This window comes from Taeniopygia guttata, chromosome 3 (assembly GCF_048771995.1).
Source record: "Taeniopygia guttata chromosome 3, bTaeGut7.mat, whole genome shotgun sequence".
Taxonomy (NCBI): Eukaryota; Metazoa; Chordata; class Aves; order Passeriformes; family Estrildidae; genus Taeniopygia; species Taeniopygia guttata.
In genome coordinates this window covers 78,535,172-78,554,155 of record NC_133027.1, presented here as the reverse complement: position 1 = coordinate 78,554,155, position 18,984 = coordinate 78,535,172, and positions in this window count along the sequence as shown.

Below are 18,984 nucleotides of genomic sequence, written 5' to 3'. Positions count from 1 at the left end.
ACATCAGGAAGCTGGACTGTTGAGTTTTCTTTCCCAGGGAAAAGAGCAGATGTTTATGCTCAGGGTCCTGTAGCCCTGAGCAGGCAGCTGATTGCAAAAATCCGAACAGCGAAGGATGGGCCCCATACAGAAGCTACCTCCACCTCATATTTGTGCTGCCCTGACAGTCCCAGAGGAGCCCTACAAACTGACATCAGGAACCATGACTGGTGAATTTTCTTTCCCAGGGAAAACAGCCGATGTTTTTGCTCAGGGTCCTATGGCTCTGAGCAGGCAGCTGATTGCAAAAAATCCAAACATCGAAGGACGGCCCCTAGACAGAAGCTGCCTCCACCTCATACTTCTGCTGCCCTGACAGTCCCAGAGGAGCCCTACAAACTGACATCAGGAACCTGGACTGGTGAGTTTTCTTTCCCAGGGAAAACAGCCGATGTTTGTACCTAGGGCCCTGTGGATCTGACCTGGATTCTGATTGCAAAAAATCCGAAGATCGACGGATAAGTCCCAGACCAGAGCTGCCCCCACCTCATACTTGTGTTGCCCTGACAGTCCCAGAGGAGCTCTACAAACTGACATCAGGAACCTGGACTGGTGAGTTTTCTTTCCCAGGGAAAACAGCCGATGTTTCTGCTCAGGGTCCTGTGGCCCTGAGCAGGAAGCAGATTGCAAAAAATCCGAACATCGAAGGATGGGCCCCATACAGAAGCTGCCCCCACCTCATATTTGTGCTGCCCTGACAGTCCCAGAGGAGCCCTACAAACTGACATCAGGAACCTGGACTGGTGAGTTTTCTTTCCCACTGAAAACAGCCGATGTTTCTGCTCAGGGTCCTGTGGCTCCGAGCCAGAAGGTGATTGCAAAAAATCCGAAGATCAAAGGATAAGTCCCAGACCAGAGCTGCCCCCACCTCATACTTGTGTTGCCCTGACAGTCCCAGAGGAGCCCTACAAACTGACATCAGGAACCTGGACTGGTGAGTTTTCTTTCCCAGGAAAACAGGCGATGTTTCTCCTCAGGGTCCTGTGGCTCTGAGCAGGCAGCTGATTGCAAAAAATCCAAACATCGAAGGATGGTTCCCATACAGAAGCTGCCTCCACCTCATACTTGTGCTGCCCTCACAGTCCCAGGGGAGCCCTACAAACTGACATCAAGATCCTGGACTGGTGAGTTTTCTTTCCCAGGGAAGTCAGCCGATGTTTATGCTCAGGGTCCTGTCGCCCTGAGCAGGCAGCTGATTGCAAAAAATCCGAACATCGAAGGATGGGCCCCATACAGGAGCTGCCTCCACCTCATACTTGTGCTGCCCTGAGAGTCCCAGAGGAGCCCTACAAACTGACATCAGGAACATGGACTGGTGAGTTTTCTTTCCCAGGGAAAACAGCCGATGTTTCTGCTCAGGGTCCTGTGGCCCTGAGCAGGAAGTGATTGCAAAAAATCCAAACATCGAAGGATAATTCCCATACAGGAGATGCCTCCACCTCATACTTGTGCTGCCCTGAAAGTCCCAGAGGAGCCCTACAAACTGACATCAGGAACCTGGACTGGTGAATTTTCTTTCCCAGGGAAAACAGCCGATGTTTGTACTCAGGGCCCTGTTGCTCTGAGCCGGCTTCTGATTGCAAAAAATCCAAACATCGAAGGATAATTCCCATACAGGAGCTGCCTCCACCTCATTCTTGTGCTGCCCTGACAGTCCCAGAGGAGCCCTACAAACTGACATCAGGAACCTGGACTGGTGAGTTTTCTTTCCCAGGGAAAACAGCCAATGTTTTTGCTCCCGGCCCTGTGGGTCTGAGCCGGCAGCTTACTGCAAAAAATCCGAACATCGAAGGATGGGCCTCATACAGAAGCTGCCTCCACCTCATACTTGTGCTGCCCTGACAGTCCCAGAGGAGCCCTACAAACTGACATCAGGAACCTGGACTGGTGAGTTTTCTTTCCCACTGAAAACAGCCGATGTTTCTGCTCAGGGTCCTGTGGCCCTGAGCAGGCAGCTGAATTCAAAAAATCCGAACATCGAAGGATGGTTCCCATACAGAAGCTGCCTCCACCTAATACCTCTGCTGCCCTGACAGTCCCAGGGGAGCCCTACAAACTGACATCAGGATCCTGGACTGGTGAGTTTTCTTTCCCAGGGAAGTCAGCCGATGTTTATGCTCAGGGTCCTGTCGCCCTGAGCAGGCAGCTGATTGCAAAAAATCCAAACCTCGAAGGATGGGCCCCATACAGGAGCTGCCTCCACCTCATACTTGTGCTGCCCTGACAGTCCCAGAGGAGCCCTACAAACTGACATCAGGAACCTGGACTGGTGAGTTTTCTTTCCCAGGGTAAACAGCCGATGTTTCTGCTCAGGGTCCTGTGGCTCTGAGCAGGCAGCTGATTGCAAAAAATCCTAACATCGAAGGATAAGTCCCAGACCGGAGCTGCCCCCACCTCATACTTGTGCTGCCCTGACAGTCCCAGAGGAGCCCTACAAACTGACATCAGGAACCTGGACTGGTGAGTTTTCTTTCCCAGGGAAAACAGCTGATGTTTCTGCTCAGGGTCCTATGGCCCTGAGCAGGCAGCTGAATTCAAAAAATCCGAACATCGAAGGATGGTCCCCATACAGAAGCTGCCTCCACCTAATACCTCTGCTGCCCTGACAGTCCCAGGGGAGCCCTACAAACTGACATCAGGATCCTGGACTGGTGAGTTTTCTTTCCCAGGGAAAACAGCTGATGTTTCTGCTCAGGGTCCTGTGGCTCTGAGCAGGCAGCTGATTGCAAAAAATCCAAACATCGAAGGATAAGTCCCAGACCGGAGCTGCCCCCACCTCATACTTGTGCTGCCCTGACAGTCCCAGAGGAGCCCTACAAACTGACATCAGGAACCTGGACTGGTGAGTTTTCTTTCCCAGGGAAAACAGCTGATGTTTCTGCTCAGGGTCCTATGGCCCTGAGCAGGCAGCTGAATTCAAAAAATCCGAACATCGAAGGATGGTCCCCATACAGAAGCTGCCTCCACCTAATACCTCTGCTGCCCTGACAGTCCCAGGGGAGCCCTACAAACTGACATCAGGATCCTGGACTGGTGAGTTTTCTTTCCCAGGGAAGTCAGCTGATGTTTATGCTCAGGGTCCTGTCGCCCTGAGCAGGCAGCTGATTGCAAAAAATCCAAACATCGAAGGATGGGCCCCATACAGGAGCTGCCTCCACCTAATACCTCTGCTGCCCTGACAGTCCCAGGGGAGCCCTACAAACTGACATCAGGAACCTGGACTGGTGAGTTTTCTTTCCCAGGGAAAACAGCCGATGTTTCTGCTCAGGGTCCTGTGGCTCTGAGCAGGCAGCTGATTGCAAAAAATCCTAACATCGAAGGATAATTCCCAGACAGGAGCTGCCTCCACCTCATACTTGTGCTGCCCCGGGAGTCCCAGAGGAGCCCTACAAACTGATATCAGGGACCATGACTGGTGAATTTTCTTTCCCAGGGAAAACAGCCGTTGTTTGTGCTCAGAGCCCTGTGGCTCTGAGCCGGCTTCTGATTGCAAAAAATCCAAACATCGAAGGATAATTCCCATACAGGAGCTGCCCCCACCTCAAACTTGTGCTGCCCTGACAGTCCCAGGGGAGCCCTACAAACTGACATCAGGAACCTGGACTGGTGAGTTTTCCTTCCCAGGGAAAACTGTCGATGTTTCTGCTCAGGGTCCTCTGGCCGTGAGCAGGCAGCTGAATGCAAAAAATCCGAACATCGAAGGATGGGCCCCGACAGTAGCTGCGTCCACCTCATACTTGTGCTGCCCTGACAGTCCCAGAGGAGCCCTACAAACTGACAGCCCTTTCAATTCACCGCTGGCATGCTTCTGGCAGGTGCTCAAGGACGACTTTCCTGGGTTTTGACTTGGTCCTGATGCAGACGAATCTGGAGAATTCTTGTTCGTACCCTGACCTTCCGAGTTGCAGAAATGTCGATGGCAGCTGCAGAAAAGAAGCGCTCTGCTGAGTTGCAAGGGAAGCAAGGACATAGACAGCCCCTTGTGTTTGGGAGTGAGCAGCTGCTGGTTTTTTGCAGTTGTCTTCGCTGTGCACTGAATGTCAGGTGGAGCTGTGCACTCTTCTACAACGAGCAGGACACCACAAAACAGAGAGCACAGATGTCTGACAGCAGTTTGAAGCTTGCCTAGGAAAGAGTAGTGTTTGTGGAGTGTTCAGCAAATCCATGTTTCTGGGCAAGGGCGGGATGCGTGCACTGTGCGGGCAAGCTCTCTCCCTGCGAGACACGCCGGAAAAGCTTTTCGCTATGATGCAGTCCGCTAGAGACGCAGTCTTAGGCTCTCCGCAGCTGTCCGCAGGGAAGCGGCGGTTGCCGGCTTCTTTCTGCCGAAGCGGCGCTTTGCATCCTACAAGTGCGTTTCACGTCAGCGTTGCACCTAGTAGCCGCTTCTTCGCCTCCGGCAGCCGGGGAGAGCGGTTGGCTTCTGAGAGGCGAAGAACGAAACCGGCTTATGTGCGCAGCCTTGGCACTGCTAGAGGACGGTGGCTGCAACTGCCTGCGCTTTCAATTCACCGCTGGCATGCTTCTGGCAGGTGCTCCAGGACGACTTTCCTGGGTGTTGACTTGGTCCTGATGCAGACGAATCTGGAGAATTCTTGTTCGTGCCCTGAGCTGCCGAGATGCAGAGATCTCGATGGCAGCTGCAGAGAAGAAGGGCTGTGCTGAATTGCAAGGGAAGCAAGGACATAGACAGCGCCTTGTGTTTGGGAGTGAGCAGCTGCTGGTTTTTTGCAGTTGACTTCGCTGTGCAGTGAATGCCAGGGTGAGCAGAGAACTCTTCTACAACGAGCAGGACACCACAAAACAGAGGGCACAGATGTCTGACAGCAGTTTGAACTTGCTAGGAAAGAGTAGTGTTTTTGGAGTGTTCAGCAAATATATGTTTCTGGGCAAGGGCGGGATGCGTGCACTGTGCTGGCAAGCTTTCTCCCTGCGAGACACGCTGGAAAAGCTTTTCGCTATGATGCAGTCCGCTAGAGATGCAGACTTCGGCTCTCCGCAGCTGTCCGCAGGGAAGCGGCGGTTGCCGGCTTCTTTCTGCCGAAGCCGCGCTTTGCATCCTACAAGTGCGGTTCACGTCAGCGGTGCACCTAGTAGCCGCTTCTTCGCCTCCGGCAGCCGGGGAGAGCGGTTGGCTTCTGAGAGGCGAAGAACGAAACCGGCTTGTGTGCGCTGCCTTGGCACTGCTACGGGACGGTGGCTGCAGCTGCCAGCCCTTTCAATTCACCTCTGGCATGCTTCTGGCAGGTGCTCCAGGACGACTTTCCTGCGTTTTGACTTGGTCCTGATGCAGACGAATCTGGAGAATTCTTGTTCGTACCATGAGTTTACGAGTTGCAGAGATCTCGATGGCAGCTGCAGAGAAGAAGGGCTGTGCTGAATTGCTCGGGAAGCAAGGACATAGACAGCGCCTTGTGTTTGGGAGTGAGCAGCTGCTGGTTTTTTGCAGTTGACTTCGCTGTGCACTGAATGTCAGGTGGAGCTGTGCACTCTTCTACAACGAGCAGGGCAGCAGAAAACAGAGAGCACAGATGTCTGACAGCAGTTTGAAGCTTGCCTAGGAAAGAGTAGTGTTTTTGGAGTGTTCACCAAATATATGTTTCTGGGCAAGGGCGAAATGCGTGCACTGTGCTGGCAAGCTTTCTCCCTGCGAGACACGCTGGAAAAGCTTTTCGCTATGATGCAGTCCGCTAGAGACGAAGTCTTCGGCTCTCCGCAGCTGTCCGCAGGGAAGCGGCGGTTGCCGGCTTCTTTCTGCCGAAGCCGCGCTTTGCAGCCTACAAGTGCGGTTCACGTCAGCGCTGCACCTAGTAACCGCTTCTTCGCCTCCGGCAGCCGGGAAGAGCGGTTGGCTTCTGAGAGGACAAGAAAGAAACCGGCTTTTGTGCGCTGCCTTGGCACTGCTAGAGGACGGTGGTTGCAGCTGCCAGCCCTTTCAGTTCACCTCTGGCATGCTTCTGGCAGGTGCTCCAGGACGACATTCCTGGGTTTGGACTTGGTTCTGATGCAGACGAATCTGGAGAATTCTTGTTCGTACCCTGAGTTTACGAGATGCAGAGAAGAAGGGCTGCGCTGAGTTGCTCGGGAAGCAAGGACATAGACAGCGCCTTGTGTTTGGGAGTGAGCAGCTGCTGGTTTTTTGCAATTGACTTCGCTGTACACTGAATGCCAGGGTGAGCTGTGCACTCTTCTACAACGAGCAGGGCAGCAGAAAACAGAGAGCACAGATGTCTGGCAGCAGTTTGAAGCTTGCACAGGAAAGAGTAGTGTTTTTGGAGTGTTCCGCTAATATATGTTTCTGGGCAAGGGCGGGATATGTGCAGTGTGCTGGCAAGCTTTCTCCGTGCGAGACACGCTGGAAAAGCTTTTCGCTATGATGCAGTCCGCTAGAGACGCAGACTTCGGCTCTCCGCAGCTGTCCGCAGGGAAGCGGCGGTTGCCGGCTTCTTTCTGCCGAAGCCGCGCTTTGCAGCCTACAAGTGCGGTTCACGTCAGCGCGGCACCTAGTAGCCGCTTCTTCGCCTCCGGCAGCCGGGGAGAGCGGTTGGCTTCTGAGAGGCGAAGAAAGAAACCGGCTTGTGTGCGCTGCCTTGGCACTGCTAGAGGACGGTGGCTGCTGCTGCCAGACCTTTCAATTCACCGCTGGCATGCTTCTGGCAGGTGCTCCAGGACGACTTTCCTGCGTTTTGACTTTGTCCTGACGCAGACGAATCTGGAGAATTCTTGTTCGTACCCTGAGTTTACGAGATGCAGAGATCTCGATGGCAGCTGCAGAGAAGAAGGACTGTGCTGAATTGCTCGGGAAGCAAGGACACAGACAGCGCCTTGTGTTTGGGAGTGAGCAGCTGCTGGTTTTTTGCAATTGACTTCGCTGTACACTGAATGCCAGGGTGAGCTGTGCACCCTTCTAACACGAGCAGGACAGCAGAAAACAGAGAGCACAGATGTCTGACAGCAATTTGAAGCTTGCCTAGGAAAGAGTAGTGTTTTAGGAGTGTTCAGCAAATATATGTTTCTGGGCAAGGGTGGGATGCGTGCACTGTGCTGGCAAGCTTTCTCCCTGCGAGACACGCTGGAAAAGCTTTTCTCTATGATGCAGTCTGCTAGAGACGCAGTCTTCGGCTCTCCGCAGCTGTTCGAAAGGAAGCGGCGGTTGCCGGCTTCTTTCTGCCGAAGCCGCGCTTTGCAGCCTACAAGTGCGGTTCACGTCAGCGCTGCACCTAGTAGCCGCTTCTTCGCCTCCGGCAGCCGGGGAGAGCGGTTGGCTTCTGAGAGGCGAAGAACGAAACCGGCTTGTGTGCGCTGCCTTGGCACTGCTAGGGGACGGTGGCTGCAGCTGCCAGCCCTTTCAATTCACCGCTGGCATGCTTCTGGCAGGTGCTCCAGGACGACTTTCCTGCGTTTTGACTTGGTCCTGATGCAGACGAATCTGGAGAATTCTTGTTCGTGCCCTGAGTTTACGAGATGCAGAGAAGAAGGGCTGCGCTGAGTTGCTCGGGAAGCAAGGACATAGACAGCGCCTTGTGTTTGGGAGTGAGCAGCTGCTGGTGTTTTGCAGTTGACTTCGCTGTGCACTGAATGCCAGGGTGAGCTGTGCACTCTTCTACAACGAGCAGGGCAGCAGAAAACAGAGAGCACAGATGTCTGACAGCAATTTGAAGCTTGCCTAGGAAAGAGTAGTGTTTTAGGAGTGTTCAGCAAATATATGTTTCTGGGCAAGGGTGGGATGCGTGCACTGTGCTGGCAAGCTTTCTCCCTGCGAGACACGCTGGAAAAGCTTTTCTCTATGATGCAGTCTGCTAGAGACGCAGTCTTCGGCTCTCCGCAGCTGTTCGAAAGGAAGCGGCGGTTGCCGGCTTCTTTCTGCCGAAGCCGCGCTTTGCAGCCTACAAGTGCGGTTCACGTCAGCGGTGCACCTAGTAGCCGCTTCTTCGCCTCCGGCAGCCGGGGAGAGCGGTTGGCTTCTGAGAGGCGAAGAACGAAACCGGCTTGTGTGCGCTGCCTTGGCACTGCTAGGGGACGGTGGCTGCAGCTGCCAGCCCTTTCAATTCACCGCTGGCATGCTTCTGGCAGGTGCTCCAGGACGACTTTCCTGCGTTTTGACTTGGTCCTGATGCAGACGAATCTGGAGAATTCTTGTTCGTGCCCTGAGTTTACGAGATGCAGAGAAGAAGGGCTGCGCTGAGTTGCTCGGGAAGCAAGGACATAGACAGCGCCTTGTGTTTGGGAGTGAGCAGCTGCTGGTGTTTTGCAGTTGACTTCGCTGTGCACTGAATGCCAGGGTGAGCTGTGCACTCTTCTACAACGAGCAGGGCAGCAGAAAACAGAGAGCACAGATGTCTGGCAGCAGTTTGAAGCTTGCACAGGAAAGAGTAGTGTTTTTGGAGTGTTCCGCTAATATATGTTTCTGGGCAAGGGCGGGATGCGTGCAGTGTGCTGGCAAGCTTTCTCCGTGCGAGACACGCTGGAAAAGCTTTTCGCTATGATGCACTCCGCTAGAGACGCAGACTTCGGCTCTCCGCAGCTGTCCGCAGGGAAGCGGCGGTCGCCGGCGTCTTTCTGCCGAAGCCGCGCTTTGCAGCCTACAAGTGCGGTTCACGTCAGCGGTGCACCTAGTAGCCGCTTCTACGCCTCCGGCAGCCGGGGAGAGCGTTTGGCTTCTGAGAGGACAAGAACGAAACCGGCTTGTGTGCGCTGCCTTGGCACAGCTAGAGGACGGTGGCTGCAGCTGCCAGCCCTTTCAATTCACCGCTGGCATGCTTCTGGCAGGTGCTCCAGGACGACTTTCCTGCGTTTTGACTAGGTCCTGACTCAGACGAATCTGGAGAATTCTTGTTCGTGCCCTGAGTTTACGAGATGCAGAGAAGAAGGGCTGCGCTGAGTTGCTCGGGAAGCAAGGACATAGACAGCGCCTTGTGTTTGGGAGTGAGCAGCTGCTGGTGTTTTGCAGTTGACTTCGCTGTGCACTGAATGCCAGGGTGAGCTGTGCACTCTTCTACAACGAGCAGGGCAGCAGAAAACAGAGAGCACAGATGTCTGACAGCAATTTGAAGCTTGCCTAGGAAAGAGTAGTGTTTTAGGAGTGTTCAGCAAATATATGTTTCTGGGCAAGGGCGGGATGCGTGCACTGTGCTGGCAAGCTTTCTCCGTGCGAGACACGCTGGAAAAGCTTTTCGCTATGATGCAGTCCGCTAGAGACGCAGACTTCGGCTCTCGGCAGCTGTCCGCAGGGAAGCGGCGGTTGCCGGCGTCTTTCTGCCGAAGACGCCCTTTGCAGCCTACAAGTGCGGTTCACGTCAGCGGTGCAGCTAGTAGCCGCTTCTTCGCCTCCGGCAGCCGGGGATAGTGGTTGGCTTCTGAGAGGCGAAGAACGAAACAGGCTTGTGTGCGCTGCCTTGGCGCTGCTAGAGGACGGTGGTTGCAGCTGCCAGCCCTTTCAGTTCACCTCTGGCACGCTTCTGGCAGGTGCTCCAGGACGACATTCCTGGGTTTGGACTTGGTCCTGATGCAGACGAATCTGGAGAATTCTTGTTCGTGCCCTGAGTTTACGAGATGCAGAGAAGAAGGGCTGCGCTGAGTTGCTCGGGAAGCAAGGACATAGACAGCGCCTTGTGTTTGGGAGTGAGCAGCTGCTGGTTTTTTGCAATTGACTTCGCTGTACACTGAATGCCAGGGTGAGCTGTGCACTCTTCTACAACGAGCAGGGCAGCAGAAAACAGAGAGCACAGATGTCTGGCAGCAGTTTGAAGCTTGCACAGGAAAGAGTAGTGTTTTTGGAGTGTTCCGCTAATATATGTTTCTGGGCAAGGGCGGGATATGTGCAGTGTGCTGGCAAGCTTTCTCCGTGCGAGACACGCTGGAAAAGCTTTTCGCTATGATGCAGTCCGCTAGAGACGCAGACTTCGGCTCTCCGCAGCTGTCCGCAGGGAAGCGGCGGTTGCCGGCGTCTTTCTTCCAAAGCCGCGCTTTGCATCCTACAAGTGCGGTTCACGTCAGCGGTGCACCTAGTAGCCGCTTCTTCGCCTCCGGCAGCCGGGGAGAGCGGTTGGCTTCTGAGAGGCGAAGAAAGAAACCGGCTTGTGTGCGCTGCCTTGGCACTGCTAGAGGACGGTGGCTGCTGCTGCCAGACCTTTCAATTCACCGCTGGCATGCTTCTGGCAGGTGCTCCAGGACGACTTTCCTGCGTTTTGACTTTGTCCTGACGCAGACGAATCTGGAGAATTCTTGTTCGTACCCTGAGTTTACGAGATGCAGAGATCTCGATGGCAGCTGCAGAGAAGAAGGACTGTGCTGAATTGCTCGGGAAGCAAGGACACAGACAGCGCCTTGTGTTTGGGAGTGAGCAGCTGCTGGTTTTTTGCAATTGACTTCGCTGTACACTGAATGCCAGGGTGAGCTGTGCACCCTTCTAACACGAGCAGGACAGCAGAAAACAGAGAGCACAGATGTCTGACAGCAATTTGAAGCTTGCCTAGGAAAGAGTAGTGTTTTAGGAGTGTTCAGCAAATATATGTTTCTGGGCAAGGGTGGGATGCGTGCACTGTGCTGGCAAGCTTTCTCCCTGCGAGACACGCTGGAAAAGCTTTTCTCTATGATGCAGTCTGCTAGAGACGCAGTCTTCGGCTCTCCGCAGCTGTTCGAAAGGAAGCGGCGGTTGCCGGCTTCTTTCTGCCGAAGCCGCGCTTTGCAGCCTACAAGTGCGGTTCACGTCAGCGGTGCACCTAGTAGCCGCTTCTTCGCCTCCGGCAGCCGGGGAGAGCGGTTGGCTTCTGAGAGGCGAAGAACGAAACCGGCTTGTGTGCGCTGCCTTGGCACTGCTAGGGGACGGTGGCTGCAGCTGCCAGCCCTTTCAATTCACCGCTGGCATGCTTCTGGCAGGTGCTCCAGGACGACTTTCCTGCGTTTTGACTTGGTCCTGATGCAGACGAATCTGGAGAATTCTTGTTCGTGCCCTGAGTTTACGAGATGCAGAGAAGAAGGGCTGCGCTGAGTTGCTCGGGAAGCAAGGACATAGACAGCGCCTTGTGTTTGGGAGTGAGCAGCTGCTGGTGTTTTGCAGTTGACTTCGCTGTGCACTGAATGCCAGGGTGAGCTGTGCACTCTTCTACAACGAGCAGGGCAGCAGAAAACAGAGAGCACAGATGTCTGACAGCAATTTGAAGCTTGCCTAGGAAAGAGTAGTGTTTTAGGAGTGTTCAGCAAATATATGTTTCTGGGCAAGGGTGGGATGCGTGCACTGTGCTGGCAAGCTTTCTCCCTGCGAGACACGCTGGAAAAGCTTTTCTCTATGATGCAGTCTGCTAGAGACGCAGTCTTCGGCTCTCCGCAGCTGTTCGAAAGGAAGCGGCGGTTGCCGGCTTCTTTCTGCCGAAGCCGCGCTTTGCAGCCTACAAGTGCGGTTCACGTCAGCGGTGCACCTAGTAGCCGCTTCTTCGCCTCCGGCAGCCGGGGAGAGCGGTTGGCTTCTGAGAGGCGAAGAACGAAACCGGCTTGTGTGCGCTGCCTTGGCACTGCTAGGGGACGGTGGCTGCAGCTGCCAGCCCTTTCAATTCACCGCTGGCATGCTTCTGGCAGGTGCTCCAGGACGACTTTCCTGCGTTTTGACTTGGTCCTGATGCAGACGAATCTGGAGAATTCTTGTTCGTGCCCTGAGTTTACGAGATGCAGAGAAGAAGGGCTGCGCTGAGTTGCTCGGGAAGCAAGGACATAGACAGCGCCTTGTGTTTGGGAGTGAGCAGCTGCTGGTGTTTTGCAGTTGACTTCGCTGTGCACTGAATGCCAGGGTGAGCTGTGCACTCTTCTACAACGAGCAGGGCAGCAGAAAACAGAGAGCACAGATGTCTGGCAGCAGTTTGAAGCTTGCACAGGAAAGAGTAGTGTTTTTGGAGTGTTCCGCTAATATATGTTTCTGGGCAAGGGCGGGATGCGTGCAGTGTGCTGGCAAGCTTTCTCCGTGCGAGACACGCTGGAAAAGCTTTTCGCTATGATGCACTCCGCTAGAGACGCAGACTTCGGCTCTCCGCAGCTGTCCGCAGGGAAGCGGCGGTCGCCGGCGTCTTTCTGCCGAAGCCGCGCTTTGCAGCCTACAAGTGCGGTTCACGTCAGCGGTGCACCTAGTAGCCGCTTCTACGCCTCCGGCAGCCGGGGAGAGCGTTTGGCTTCTGAGAGGACAAGAACGAAACCGGCTTGTGTGCGCTGCCTTGGCACAGCTAGAGGACGGTGGCTGCAGCTGCCAGCCCTTTCAATTCACCGCTGGCATGCTTCTGGCAGGTGCTCCAGGACGACTTTCCTGCGTTTTGACTAGGTCCTGACTCAGACGAATCTGGAGAATTCTTGTTCGTGCCCTGAGTTTACGAGATGCAGAGAAGAAGGGCTGCGCTGAGTTGCTCGGGAAGCAAGGACATAGACAGCGCCTTGTGTTTGGGAGTGAGCAGCTGCTGGTGTTTTGCAGTTGACTTCGCTGTGCACTGAATGCCAGGGTGAGCTGTGCACTCTTCTACAACGAGCAGGGCAGCAGAAAACAGAGAGCACAGATGTCTGACAGCAATTTGAAGCTTGCCTAGGAAAGAGTAGTGTTTTAGGAGTGTTCAGCAAATATATGTTTCTGGGCAAGGGCGGGATGCGTGCACTGTGCTGGCAAGCTTTCTCCGTGCGAGACACGCTGGAAAAGCTTTTCGCTATGATGCAGTCCGCTAGAGACGCAGACTTCGGCTCTCGGCAGCTGTCCGCAGGGAAGCGGCGGTTGCCGGCGTCTTTCTGCCGAAGACGCCCTTTGCAGCCTACAAGTGCGGTTCACGTCAGCGGTGCAGCTAGTAGCCGCTTCTTCGCCTCCGGCAGCCGGGGATAGTGGTTGGCTTCTGAGAGGCGAAGAACGAAACAGGCTTGTGTGCGCTGCCTTGGCGCTGCTAGAGGACGGTGGTTGCAGCTGCCAGCCCTTTCAGTTCACCTCTGGCACGCTTCTGGCAGGTGCTCCAGGACGACATTCCTGGGTTTGGACTTGGTCCTGATGCAGACGAATCTGGAGAATTCTTGTTCGTGCCCTGAGTTTACGAGATGCAGAGAAGAAGGGCTGCGCTGAGTTGCTCGGGAAGCAAGGACATAGACAGCGCCTTGTGTTTGGGAGTGAGCAGCTGCTGGTTTTTTGCAATTGACTTCGCTGTACACTGAATGCCAGGGTGAGCTGTGCACTCTTCTACAACGAGCAGGGCAGCAGAAAACAGAGAGCACAGATGTCTGGCAGCAGTTTGAAGCTTGCACAGGAAAGAGTAGTGTTTTTGGAGTGTTCCGCTAATATATGTTTCTGGGCAAGGGCGGGATATGTGCAGTGTGCTGGCAAGCTTTCTCCGTGCGAGACACGCTGGAAAAGCTTTTCGCTATGATGCAGTCCGCTAGAGACGCAGACTTCGGCTCTCCGCAGCTGTCCGCAGGGAAGCGGCGGTTGCCGGCGTCTTTCTTCCAAAGCCGCGCTTTGCATCCTACAAGTGCGGTTCACGTCAGCGGTGCACCTAGTAGCCGCTTCTTCGCCTCCGGCAGCCGGGGAGAGCGGTTGGCTTCTGAGAGGCGAAGAAAGAAACCGGCTTGTGTGCGCTGCCTTGGCACTGCTAGAGGACGGTGGCTGCTGCTGCCAGACCTTTCAATTCACCGCTGGCATGCTTCTGGCAGGTGCTCCAGGACGACTTTCCTGCGTTTTGACTTTGTCCTGACGCAGACGAATCTGGAGAATTCTTGTTCGTACCCTGAGTTTACGAGATGCAGAGATCTCGATGGCAGCTGCAGAGAAGAAGGACTGTGCTGAATTGCTCGGGAAGCAAGGACACAGACAGCGCCTTGTGTTTGGGAGTGAGCAGCTGCTGGTTTTTTGCAATTGACTTCGCTGTACACTGAATGCCAGGGTGAGCTGTGCACCCTTCTAACACGAGCAGGACAGCAGAAAACAGAGAGCACAGATGTCTGACAGCAATTTGAAGCTTGCCTAGGAAAGAGTAGTGTTTTAGGAGTGTTCAGCAAATATATGTTTCTGGGCAAGGGTGGGATGCGTGCACTGTGCTGGCAAGCTTTCTCCCTGCGAGACACGCTGGAAAAGCTTTTCTCTATGATGCAGTCTGCTAGAGACGCAGTCTTCGGCTCTCCGCAGCTGTTCGAAAGGAAGCGGCGGTTGCCGGCTTCTTTCTGCCGAAGCCGCGCTTTGCAGCCTACAAGTGCGGTTCACGTCAGCGCTGCACCTAGTAGCCGCTTCTTCGCCTCCGGCAGCCGGGGAGAGCGGTTGGCTTCTGAGAGGCGAAGAACGAAACCGGCTTGTGTGCGCTGCCTTGGCACTGCTAGGGGACGGTGGCTGCAGCTGCCAGCCCTTTCAATTCACCGCTGGCATGCTTCTGGCAGGTGCTCCAGGACGACTTTCCTGCGTTTTGACTTGGTCCTGATGCAGACGAATCTGGAGAATTCTTGTTCGTGCCCTGAGTTTACGAGATGCAGAGAAGAAGGGCTGCGCTGAGTTGCTCGGGAAGCAAGGACATAGACAGCGCCTTGTGTTTGGGAGTGAGCAGCTGCTGGTGTTTTGCAGTTGACTTCGCTGTGCACTGAATGCCAGGGTGAGCTGTGCACTCTTCTACAACGAGCAGGGCAGCAGAAAACAGAGAGCACAGATGTCTGACAGCAATTTGAAGCTTGCCTAGGAAAGAGTAGTGTTTTAGGAGTGTTCAGCAAATATATGTTTCTGGGCAAGGGTGGGATGCGTGCACTGTGCTGGCAAGCTTTCTCCGTGCGAGACACGCTGGAAAAGCTTTTCTCTATGATGCAGTCTGCTAGAGACGCAGTCTTCGGCTCTCCGCAGCTGTTCGAAAGGAAGCGGCGGTTGCCGGCTTCTTTCTGCCGAAGCCGCGCTTTGCAGCCTACAAGTGCGGTTCACGTCAGCGGTGCACCTAGTAGCCGCTTCTTCGCCTCCGGCAGCCGGGGAGAGCGGTTGGCTTCTGAGAGGCGAAGAACGAAACCGGCTTGTGTGCGCTGCCTTGGCACTGCTAGGGGACGGTGGCTGCAGCTGCCAGCCCTTTCAATTCACCGCTGGCATGCTTCTGGCAGGTGCTCCAGGACGACTTTCCTGCGTTTTGACTTGGTCCTGATGCAGACGAATCTGGAGAATTCTTGTTCGTGCCCTGAGTTTACGAGATGCAGAGAAGAAGGGCTGCGCTGAGTTGCTCGGGAAGCAAGGACATAGACAGCGCCTTGTGTTTGGGAGTGAGCAGCTGCTGGTGTTTTGCAGTTGACTTCGCTGTGCACTGAATGCCAGGGTGAGCTGTGCACTCTTCTACAACGAGCAGGGCAGCAGAAAACAGAGAGCACAGATGTCTGGCAGCAGTTTGAAGCTTGCACAGGAAAGAGTAGTGTTTTTGGAGTGTTCCGCTAATATATGTTTCTGGGCAAGGGCGGGATGCGTGCAGTGTGCTGGCAAGCTTTCTCCGTGCGAGACACGCTGGAAAAGCTTTTCGCTATGATGCACTCCGCTAGAGACGCAGACTTCGGCTCTCCGCAGCTGTCCGCAGGGAAGCGGCGGTTGCCGGCGTCTTTCTGCCGAAGCCGCGCTTTGCAGCCTACAAGTGCGGTTCACGTCAGCGGTGCACCTAGTAGCCGCTTCTACGCCTCCGGCAGCCGGGGAGAGCGTTTGGCTTCTGAGAGGACAAGAACGAAACCGGCTTGTGTGCGCTGCCTTGGCACAGCTAGAGGACGGTGGCTGCAGCTGCCAGCCCTTTCAATTCACCGCTGGCATGCTTCTGGCAGGTGCTCCAGGACGACTTTCCTGCGTTTTGACTAGGTCCTGACTCAGACGAATCTGGAGAATTCTTGTTCGTGCCCTGAGTTTACGAGATGCAGAGAAGAAGGGCTGCGCTGAGTTGCTCGGGAAGCAAGGACATAGACAGCGCCTTGTGTTTGGGAGTGAGCAGCTGCTGGTGTTTTGCAGTTGACTTCGCTGTGCACTGAATGCCAGGGTGAGCTGTGCACTCTTCTACAACGAGCAGGGCAGCAGAAAACAGAGAGCACAGATGTCTGACAGCAATTTGAAGCTTGCCTAGGAAAGAGTAGTGTTTTAGGAGTGTTCAGCAAATATATGTTTCTGGGCAAGGGCGGGATGCGTGCACTGTGCTGGCAAGCTTTCTCCGTGCAAGACACGCTGGAAAAGCTTTTCGCTATGATGCAGTCCGCTAGAGACGCAGACTTCGTCTCTCGGCAGCTGTCCGCAGGGAAGCGGCGGTTGCCGGCGTCTTTCTGCCGAAGACGCCCTTTGCAGCCTACAAGTGCGGTTCACGTCAGCGGTGCAGCTAGTAGCCGCTTCTTCGCCTCCGGCAGCCGGGGATAGTGGTTGGCTTCTGAGAGGCGAAGAACGAAACAGGCTTGTGTGCGCTGCCTTGGCGCTGCTAGAGGACGGTGGTTGCAGCTGCCAGCCCTTTCAGTTCACCTCTGGCACGCTTCTGGCAGGTGCTCCAGGACGACATTCCTGGGTTTGGACTTGGTCCTGATGCAGACGAATCTGGAGAATTCTTGTTCGTGCCCTGAGTTTACGAGATGCAGAGAAGAAGGGCTGCGCTGAGTTGCTCGGGAAGCAAGGACATAGACAGCGCCTTGTGTTTGGGAGTGAGCAGCTGCTGGTGTTTTGCAGTTGACTTCGCTGTGCACTGAATGCCAGGGTGAGCTGTGCACTCTTCTACAGCGAGCAGGGCAGCAGAAAACAGAGAGCACAGATGTCTGACAGCAGTTTGAAGCTTGCCTAGGAAAGAGTAGTGTTTAAGGAGTGTTCCGCTAATATATGTTTCTGGGCAAGGGCGGGATGCGTGCAGTGTGCTGGCAAGCTTTCTCCGTGCGAGACACGCTGGAAAAGCTTTTCGCTATGATGCAGTCCGCTAGAGACGCAGACTTCGGCTCTCCGCAGCTGTCCGCAGGGAAGCGGCGGTTGCCGGCGTCTTTCTGCCGAAGCCGCGCTTTGCAGCCTACAAGTGCGGTTCACGTCAGCGGTGCACCTAGTAGCCGCTTCTTCGCCTCCGGCAGCCGGGGAGAGCGGTTGGCTTCTGAGAGGCGAAGAACGAAACCGGCTTGTGTGCGCTGCCTTGGCACTGCTAGGGGACGGTGGCTGCCGCTGCCAGCCCTTTCAATTCACCGCTGGCATGCTTCTGGCAGGTGCTCCAGGACGACTTTCCTGCGTTTTGACTTGGTCCTGATGCAGAGGAATCTGGAGAATTCTTGTTCGTGCCCTGAGTTTACGAGATGCAGAGATCTGGATGGCAGCTGCAGAGAAGAAGGACTGTGCTGAATTGCTCGGGAAGCAAGGACATAGACAGCGCCTTGTGTTTGGGAGTGAGCAGCTGCTGGTGTTTTGCAGTTGACTTCGCTGTGCACTGAATGCCAGGGTGAGCTGTGCACTCTTCTACAGCGAGCAGGGCAGCAGAAAACAGAGAGCACAGATGTCTGATAGCAGTTTGAAGCTTGCCTAGGAAAGAGTAGTGTTTTTGGAGTGTTCAGCAAATATATGTTTCTGGGCAAGGGCGGGATGCGTGCAGTGTGCTGGCAAGCTTTCTCCGTGCGAGACACGCTGGAAAAGCTTTTCGCTATGATGCAGTCCGCTAGAGACGCAGACTTCGGCTCTCCGCAGCTGTTCGAAAGGAAGCGGCGGTTGCCGGCGTCTTTCTGCCGAAGCCGCGCTTTGCAGCCTACAAGTGCGGTTCACGTCAGCGGTGCACCTTGTAGCCGCTTCTTCGCCTCCGGCAGCCGGGGAGAGCGGTTGGCTTCTGAGAGGCGAAGAACGAAACCGGCTTGTGTGCGCTGCCTTGGCACTGCTAGGGGACGGTGGCTGCAGCTGCCAGCCCTTTCAATTTACCGCTGGCATGCTTCTGGCAGGTGCTCCAGGACGACTTTCCTGGGTTTTGACTTGGTCCTGATGCAGACGAATCTGGAGAATTCTTGTTCGTGCCCTTAGTTTACGAGATGCAGAGATCTCGAAAGCAGCTGCAGAGAAGAAGGACTGCGCTGAGTTGCTCGGGAAGCAAGGACATAGACAGCGCCTTGTGTTTGGGAGTGAGCAGCTGCTGGTGTTTTGCAGTTGACTTCGCTGTGCACTGAATGCCAGGGTGAGCTGTGCACTCTTCTACAACGAGCAGGGCAGCAGAAAACAGAGAGCACAGATGTCTGACAGCAGTTTGAAGCTTGCCTAGGAAAGAGTAGTGTTTTTGGAGTGTTCCGCTAATATATGTTTCTGGGCAAGGGCGGGATGCGTGCACTGTGCTGGCAAGCTTTCTCCCTGCGAGACACGCTGGAAAAGCTTTTCGCTATGATGCAGTCCGCTAGAGACGCAGTCTTCGGCAACCGCTGCTGTCCGCAGGGAAGCGGCGGTTGCCGGCTTCTTTTTGCCGAAGACGCTCTTTGCAGCCTACAAGTGCGGTTCACGTCAGCGGTGCACCTAGTAGCCGCTTCTTCGCCTCCGGCAGCCGGGGAGAGCGGTTGGCTTCTGAGAGGACAAGAACGAAACCGGCTTTTGTGCGCTGCCTTGGCACTGCTAGAGGACGGTGGTTGCACCTGCCAGCCCTTTCAGTTCACCTCTGGCATGCTTCTGGCGGGTGTTCCAGGACGACATTCCTGGGTTTGGACTTGGTCCTGATGCAGACGAATCTGGAGAATTCTTGTTCGTGCCCTGAGTTTACGAGATGCAGAGAAGAAGGGCTGCGCTGAGTTGCTCGGGAAGCAAGGACATAGACAGCGCCTTGTGTTTGGGAGTGAGCAGCTGCTGGTTTTTTGCAATTGACTTCGCTGTGCACTGAATGCCAGGGTGAGCTGTGCACTCTTCTACAACGAGCAGGGCAGCAGAAAACAGAGAGCACAGATGTCTGGCAGCAGTTTGAAGCTTGCACAGGAAAGAGTAGTGTTTTTGGAGTGTTCCGCTAATATATGTTTCTGGGCAAGGGCGGG